This window comes from Vidua macroura, chromosome 1, assembly GCF_024509145.1.
Source record: "Vidua macroura isolate BioBank_ID:100142 chromosome 1, ASM2450914v1, whole genome shotgun sequence".
NCBI classification, from domain to species: domain Eukaryota; kingdom Metazoa; phylum Chordata; class Aves; order Passeriformes; family Viduidae; genus Vidua; species Vidua macroura.
Genome location: NC_071571.1, coordinates 136,605,389 through 136,613,679, shown reverse-complemented (window position 1 = coordinate 136,613,679; position 8,291 = coordinate 136,605,389). Strand labels below are relative to the sequence as shown.

The 8,291-nt window shown below is 40.9% G+C and overlaps 1 long non-coding RNA gene across 1 annotated transcript; it reads right to left on the bottom strand.

Annotated features, from left to right (window-relative positions):
* Window positions 1-261: 261 nt before the first annotated feature.
* On the bottom strand, window positions 262-6,634 carry LOC128819864 (uncharacterized). The gene is made up of 3 exons (XR_008440772.1): window positions 6,421-6,634; window positions 4,438-4,762; window positions 262-3,134 (listed from the first exon to the last, which is right to left on the bottom strand). It is a non-coding gene; the product is annotated as an uncharacterized LOC128819864 (long non-coding RNA).
* Window positions 6,635-8,291: the final 1,657 nt, after the last annotated feature.

The following is an 8,291-nucleotide window of genomic DNA, read 5'->3' as shown; positions in this document are numbered from 1 at the left end:
AATAGTTTTAGGTACCACATCTCTTATCTTTCAAAAATAAAAGTGCAGCAGCAATCTGTCAGAATTCCCCTCTCTGTTCTGATGGTGATGCAGATCAAGGACATCCTACTTGGCCCTGCAGAGCTGGGAAGCTCTCCTCATTCACAGTGAATCAGTCTGTTTGAAAAAGGCATTGTCTGTTTCTGGAAGTGTCATTCCGTTTTCTGAGACAAACAAAACAGCCATTTTTCTTTACATGAAGACTTTATTATGATTGAAGTTATAGCAAGAACTGGAGTAATTCTTTTTTAATCATTGTTTGAACACCAGACAAACAGTAGCTAAAATCTATGGGAGCTACCAAAAGGATTCAAAATAAAGATGAACTCTGTGTGGAAGTGTAACTGGGCATAGTGCTGCTGTGGCATGCTGTTGTTTGAAAGGAGCTCAGAGCTGGAGCAGAGCCAGCAACCTTCATGCATCTGAATTTCTGTGACTCTGCTGGGAGTCTGTAGCGATGAAATAAGCAAAGCACTTGGGTGTCGCACTATGACACAAAATAACTCTCGCATTTACACTAAGATCAAAAGAGCAAAAGGAAGCAACTTTTATTTCTGATCTCGCAATATATAGAATTCCAAAAGTGACTGTGGATTGGAAGATGAAATTGCCACCTCTCCAACCACACTGGTCAAACCAACAGTCCATCAATTCTCTCCTCCCACAAGGAAGAATGCAAAACAATAGTTATTTACATGAACATGCGTGAGAAACTCCAGTAGAAATATGTAAACATCAGAAGGCATAGAAAACTTTTAAAAGAACTTTTAAATTTTTAAAAGAACAGGGCAACACTTGGGCTTCTTTCCCTTGTCACATCTCCACACAAGTTTGGTCCAAATTATGATGTGCTTGTGGTGAAGGCTGACATCGTGAAGGCTCTAGCAAGCAAGTGTGCTGGTCCCTTTCAGCAAATGTACTCCTCCAAAAGTCCTTGTCCCAAAACCATGGTGAATGCCCTGAGGCCAGTCTTGGTAGTAGAAGAGACCATTGATCCTGGCACAGGACACCTCACTCTCTTCCCCTGCTCCAGCATGAAGTTCCTCCAACAGGAAATGGTCCATCACAAGCTTCTCCAACATGAATCCTTCTCACAGACCACAGTTCTTCACAAACTGCTCCAGCAGGGTCCCTTCTGTGGGGTTCAGTCCTTCAGGAACAGGCTGCTCCAGCAGGTGTCACCCACAGGATCACAACTCCTGCCAGCAAATCTGCTCCAGCGTGGGCTTCTCTCTCCATGGGGCCACAGGTCCTTCCAGGAGCCTGCTCCAGCATGAGCTTCTTACAAGGTCACACTCTCCTTGAGGCATCCACCTGCTCCAGCATGGGGTCCTCCATGGAGCACGGGTGGATCTCTGCTCTAGTGTGCACCTCCATGGGCTGCATGGGCACAGCTGCCTCACCATGGTCTGCACCACAGGCTGCAGGGGAACCTCTGCTTTGGTGCCTGGAGTCCCTCCTCCACCTTCTTCTTCCCTGATTCATTGTCTGCAGGTTTCTCTCACATACTCTCACTCCTCTCTTTCAGTTACTGTTGCACCACTTTCTTTCCCCCATTAAATATGTTACCCCAGAGGTGCTACCACCAACACCCATGGGCTCAGCCAGCAGCAGCTCTGTCTTGGAGCTGGCTGGCATTGGCTTTGCCATACATGGGGGAAGCTTCCAACAACTCCCACAGAAGCCACTCTTGTAGCCCCCTCCATTGCCAAAGAGACCCCATTACCAAAATCTTGCCTCACAAAGCCAATACTCTGTCCTGGTTCCTTCCAGTACAGAGGCGTTTATTTTGCAGTAGTCATGAGGGGATGCAGCCCAGACCTGTGTGTACATGGCCAGAAGATTATTCCATAGCACTCACATCATTTCCAGGGAAGGAGCTAAGGGACTGGCTGGCTTCTGAGAAGAAAGGTGTGGCTTTCAATAGAGAAAAAGGTGGTTGGAGGTTGGAAACTGTTCACCATTTGTTCATTGTCTTGGGGCTCACAGTGAACATCTTTGCATGGGAATCACTTTCTCTTGTATACTTTTGTTATTGATATTGCTGTTACTGCTTGTTTTCTTCTGTCATTGCTGTTTCCAGTACATTGTTCTTATTTACATCAATCTCTGCTTTTTGTGCCTCCCATTGGAGGGGAGTTGTGACTGGCAGTGTTTTTAGCAGGAGTAATAAACTGAAGAACATTCCTAAATCACAACTTTCACTAACTTAGAACTGCAAATATCATCACTTGCATGGGAGCAGGGATAAACCTAGATGAAGTTCTCTGAGCAGGTCAGAACTGCACCAAAAGGATTTCCAGAAGGCTCTAGAAATTGCTCCATGGTATGTCTGACATATTTGCATAGGCTACAGCTTCATTCTGCTGACAAGAATAAGCACATTAATCATAGGGGACTCAACACTTATTTAGCAAGCCAGTTATGGTAAACATATCATTATTTTCACAGAATAATTCATCCGAGAAAGGTAATTTCAGACTGAAGTGATAAAATAGTTCAGAGGAATTAAAATGGCTTCCAAAAATCATCAGCAAAGTCCATTTCATGATGCTTATCATGCAAAATAAGTGGATTAGGATAGTGCTTTGTTTGAGTACAAAAAAGGAGGTATCAGAATCAATAGATAGTAACTCCAGAGAAGTCTCCAGAATATAATTTGTAGATTTGCTCTCATCACTCTGCATCAGCATCTCATACGTAGGAAATGCAGGTATGCTGATGCTCTCAAAGCAAATAAGGAAAAGACAAAAGGCAAAGTAAGGTTCTACATCTACATGGAGCAGACATCCCTCTGTGGCATTGCACTGAAGATTCCAGTCCAAAAATGCGGGAGAAGAAAGAGGCAGAGTGGTTGAACAGACAGCAGTTCCCACATCAAGATAAAAAAAACCACCCGAACAACAAACAAGGGTTCATGATATTATAGAAAAAAACCCAAACCAGTTCTGAAAAGGAAAAAAGCCCTGGAGCCATGAAAGAGAAACAGAATATTTTATCAGCCTCAAGTCAATGAAGATACTACTATGCAAAATGAGTCACAAATGAAAAGATGTCCTTCTAAAATACCTCTTCTTTTATGGGAGAAGCACAGCCTGCCAGAAAAAGAAGAAACCTGTCAAAATGCAAGCAGTAGTTCTGATTTTTTTTGCTGTGTATCAAAGGGTTTGGAAACACTTAATGACACATCAGTCAAAAAAAAAAAGCTTATTTATGCTAAACAAAACATAACGTGAAAATGTGCTGGAAGAGTGTGGCCAGGGCTCATGTTGGAGAGTTGGACTGAGGCTCCCCACAGAGATATGAATTTCTCCATGTGCCTTCTATTCATGTGGGCTGCAGAAGTTCATAGTAAAAAAAAGCCCCAGGGAGACAGACCCACCAGTTTTCTCCTTACTGCCTCTTCTTAACTCACTAACTGTAACACTAGGTCCTGCCTTTTCCCTAAAATCCAAAGATTTTAGTCACTCCTCCACTTGACTTTGAGGAGAAGTGGGTTTTGCTGTCAGCAGTCTATTTAAGAGGCAAAATGGAAGTAACAAGAGGAATGTCTAACTGGAGTTAAACAATTTTTTTTGTGCAGTTCTATCACATATTACATCTTAACCAAGTGAAATAGCTGCTTCTTGCTCTAGTGGAAGCTTTAATTTCTATATCCAAACCTAAAGGTATTCAGCTGTCATCAACTATTGATGAAATCCATTGGTCCTGATCTTGTAAGGATCAGGAGACCTTTAAGTGGAGTCAGTGTTGGCAGTTCTTATTTTGTTATTTTCCTAAAAGAGAATAGAGGTGTTTTGGGCTAAAAGTGCAGTAATATCAGACTTGATGTTTACGCATCCAAAAACCTCTAATAAATAAATTGTCTCTCAAAGAAAAATGTGAATGACACAAAATCTTCAAAGGAGAATAAGGAATAACATATGATTTTAAGTTAATGTTGATATTTTTCCATGTGGTGTGTCAATTTAATGAAAGGAAGCAATGACTTTCTCAATCCTTTTCCCAAAACAAAACAGTTTTACATGTATGTTCTGCACTCTGATTTCCTTCATGGAGGAAATATCTTGTGGAAGATTTGAAATTTACTCAAATATTGTAAACTAGCCCTCTTTTGTTGTGGGAGTTTGGGTTGCTTCTCTTCTCCAAGCTTCTCAACTCTCAGCCTTTCCTCACAGCAGAGGTGCTCCAGCCCTCTGACTATTTTCATGTCCTTCCTCTGGAGTCCAACAGATCCATGTCCTTCCTATGCTGGGAACCCCAGAGCTGGACACAGAACTCCAGATGGGGTCATACCAGAGCAGAGGGGCAGAATCCCCTCCCTCACCCTGCTGGCTGCACTGCTGTCGATGCAGCCAGGACATGATTGTCTTTCTGTTTGATTTACAGGATCTTTACCTTAATGGAAAATATTTCCTTCTGTATGCTTTAAAAGTTGAAACTGAGCTTGGATGTTTTATGCTGAAATAGTTTTTAATATAAGACAGCCATACTAGTTCAGACCATCATGAAAAGAAATATGTCCACACTCCTGTTTTTAATTTTCCAGCTTCTTGCTTCATCTGATCCCCTTCTCTTTGCAGGAAAGGCACTGAACAACTCTTCCTTTTTCTCTTCCCTTCTGTTAGCCATCAGACAGACTTTTAGCATCCCACTTCAACTGCTTTTTTAGTTGTTGAAATATATGACATCCTTCTTTCATCTGGTTAACTCTTCCTGACCACTGAAACAAAACATAAAAGGATCTGTTATACTTCCCAAATCTACCTCATGAATATGAGTAGCCAGTACAGAGCCTTCAAACTTGGATTTCCTTCCTGCTAACTTGATAATGTGCATAATTGAAAAGAGCCTGAAAGAACACATCATTATTTTTTTGTTTCTTATGGCAGATGTCAATTATTTAATGACCCATACATGAAAACAAGTTTGTGTCTGCACCTACATGTTCTTAATTTATTTGTCTACCATAGAAGTAAAGAAAAAGTGAGATATTAAATAAGTTGGAACTCATTTAAGGTATTTCACCTGCTTCTGGCTCCACTGCCAGTGTAATGATTTTAGAGACACATTTTTTTTCTGATTTGGTGGTTTTATTTTTAACTTGTGAACATACAAAAGAGACAAACAGATAGAATGTACCCTCAGCAAGTTTGCTGATGTTATGAAACTGGGGCCAATACACCTGAAGGCTGTGCTGCCATTCAGTGAGACCTTGTTTTTTTATAATTCATCAAAAAAATGCAGACCTTGCTAAATTTCTCAGGTTTCAGCCAGGAAAGTCAGAGGTGGTGACAAATTTCAAGCATTTCATCTTGGTCATATATATTTATTTCAAGTATTGACTCGTCAGCATTCAACTCAGTATCAGAGAAGTACTGAAAAAGACATTGGAAAAAAGAAAAAAGTAGGAGGAAAAATGGCAAAGAGAAAAAATGTTTTCTTAGATAAATTGTGCTTTCCTTCTCTTAGTGTGCTCTCTTATATAACTCAGAAGAGACTGTGAACACTGGTTTTGAATATTGAAATAGCTTTGGCTATTTTAATTTTCTTTTGACTTTTCTTTCTTTTGCTTTTGAAAAATCCACCTAAGTAATAATTTCTCTTTTCTAAAAAGCACTACTTTTTATTATAGATACTATATGCCCCTGTTTTATATAATACTGATTTTTCACAGGAGGATAAGACAGACACATTCATTGTAATGTTCTGCTTCCTAGAAAAGAATAGCTGTGGCTGAAATACTTTTCCTTGCTTTAAGGAGAATGGTACTAATCACAAAAGCAGCTTTTATGATAATATCTGACAAATTTATGACTGCTCAGGACTATGTCCCATTACAACATGCCAATAGGAAAAAAAAAAAAAAAGATCTGGTAATAATGATACTTCTGGTCCCAAATCTTACAATTAAATCTCACTTGTTCATCATAATAAATTGATCAAAAAAGAGCATTTTTGTCAATTTGTACATAACACCAATGTATAAAGCACTGGGCTAAGAGCTGAACCAGATCAAGAAACATTAATCCACACCAATCATGACCTGAGTAAATGACTTAGCTGTTCTGTACCTTGGTATCCAGCTATAACTGAAGATATTATGTCCTACTTTTTGTCTCTGTTGCCTCTTTAGATCACCCTCTGTCAGGTATTCACCCTTATTTTATGTTTGTATAGCACCAAGAACTAAGAGGGGATGCTCTAAGAGTTTGTTGAATTGAAAATAAAAGTGCAAGAAATTTGCTAATTAAACTAACTATGTTTTAGAAAGTGGAAAGGACCACATCTTTTCCTCTAAATGTGAAAATGTAATGCTGTTCTGTTCCCCTCTTTTGAAAAAGCAATTAATTCTTTCCATCCCAAAGACCTGACACTTACCAGTGTAAGAAACTTGCATAGCAGCAATTGTGATGCAGACAGTCCTTTCCAGTCCGGCTCAGTGAAACTGTTGCCAGTTCTTAGATTTGCTTGAAAGGCAAGGATTTTTCATGAGGTCAGGGTAGAGACCCACACCAGGATGTGCACCTTCTGCAATGGGTTCCTCCACCATAACATGGACTGCCAGTTTTGAAAGCTGGGAGTTTTCTCTCCTTTAAACTACAGCTGTGCAGAACTGATAACAACACGTTCTTCCAAAGTTATTTTATTTACTTATTTACTGCTGGCTTGTTAAGCAAGTGAAAAAAAAAAAAAAAGAAGATAAAAACATTTCTGCATTGCAGACGGAGTAATTTCTTGTTAGTTCATTTGTCTGCAAAAATTATTAGTGTTTCTGAGTCTCACCTTCATTCCAGTGATCCTTTAGGGTGCAGCAATGCAGGTGTGGTGCACACTGGGCACACATCAGGCACAGCAGGCTGCAGGTTAAATGATCTCCTATTTCCACTGTCAGAAGAGAAGCTGGCTGCCTGGTTTTGGAAACCACCTTCCCTACTGTTCTTCTGCATGGAGAAGAACACCAAGTCTGTACTCTTCATCATACCTTTCCCTCTTAGGCTGCAAGAGTGTGGCAAGCAAAGTGCTCAGTTGCCATCCTGCTTCACAAAGAGCCTCCCAGTGCTGGACCTACCAGCTGCAGAGGAAGCTCAGCCATGCAAGGTGGCCTCCACCTGCTAGTGCTCCTCCCTGCTGGCTGCCAGGGCAAGCAGAAGCCCACCTGCTCCTCCTTCCCTCTGGATTGCTGATGAGGGAACCTGGGAGGGAACCTAAATGATGAGGGAACCTGGGAGAGTGGGTGGCCTTCTCTTGGTGAAGACCAAATCCCTACAGACATATTTAACAGTCTGCCACCAGTGGGTCTTAATCTTCAGAAAAGATGCTTTCATCTTTTTCAGTTTTCCCTTTCTTGGACATGTTATCACCAGCTATTGTGCCCAGTAGAGGTGGGCAATTCAGCCCTCTTTTCTTACCAAATTTGGTCATTCTCTTGGAAGCACATCCTTGCATATCTCACCACCAGAGCATGGTGAAACAGCAGTCTCTTCTAGCTCCCAAAGATAAAGTTGACAAAGTTTTTTGCTATCCTGGATTAAACTGATCAATTTTGTGTAAGGTCATCCTGGGTCCTTAGTTTATTTGGCATTTCTGTTGTCATTGCTTGGTTGATTCAGCTCTTATCATTTTTGGAGAATTGGGGTAGAAATGTTTGGTTATATCATTTACCTGAACTCAGAGCCAAAGAAGGTCATCCATTCTAGTAGATAGTGCAGAGGGTTTTAAGTGTGCTTGGAAAACAGCAAAAGCAATTATGAAACAGTAACTGTTCTGTACAGGAGAGCAAAACATTGGGTCATGGGTTCATAATTATTATATTAATGGACTACACTTCAATCAATATATCTAGCCAGAGGGAGCTGAAAGCATCATTTGACCTAGCACTCACATTTCCCCAGGAATACAAAACACTGTAAGATGTCCTCACATTCTGCACACCAAGGATTATTGTGGAGCCCTTGGAGGGAGGCAAAAGGCACAGAGAATCAAGAAGATGATAAGCAGTGCAGCCTGCCTGAATTCTGGGCTGCCAGACTCCAGCCCTCATCACAGCTACAGTACAGAAGTAACCCCTCATGCAACCAGCCACAGACTCCAAGCAGTTTAATGAGGCTCTTACTCATCATCCTCAGGTGTGGAGGCCAGAAAAGGCACACACAGGTGCATCATAGGTCAGAAACATCTCATTATGGTTTCAAGTTGCCATGAAAAGCAGAACTGGTTTTCCTTACATTTCAGATTTTTCTTTCAATAAA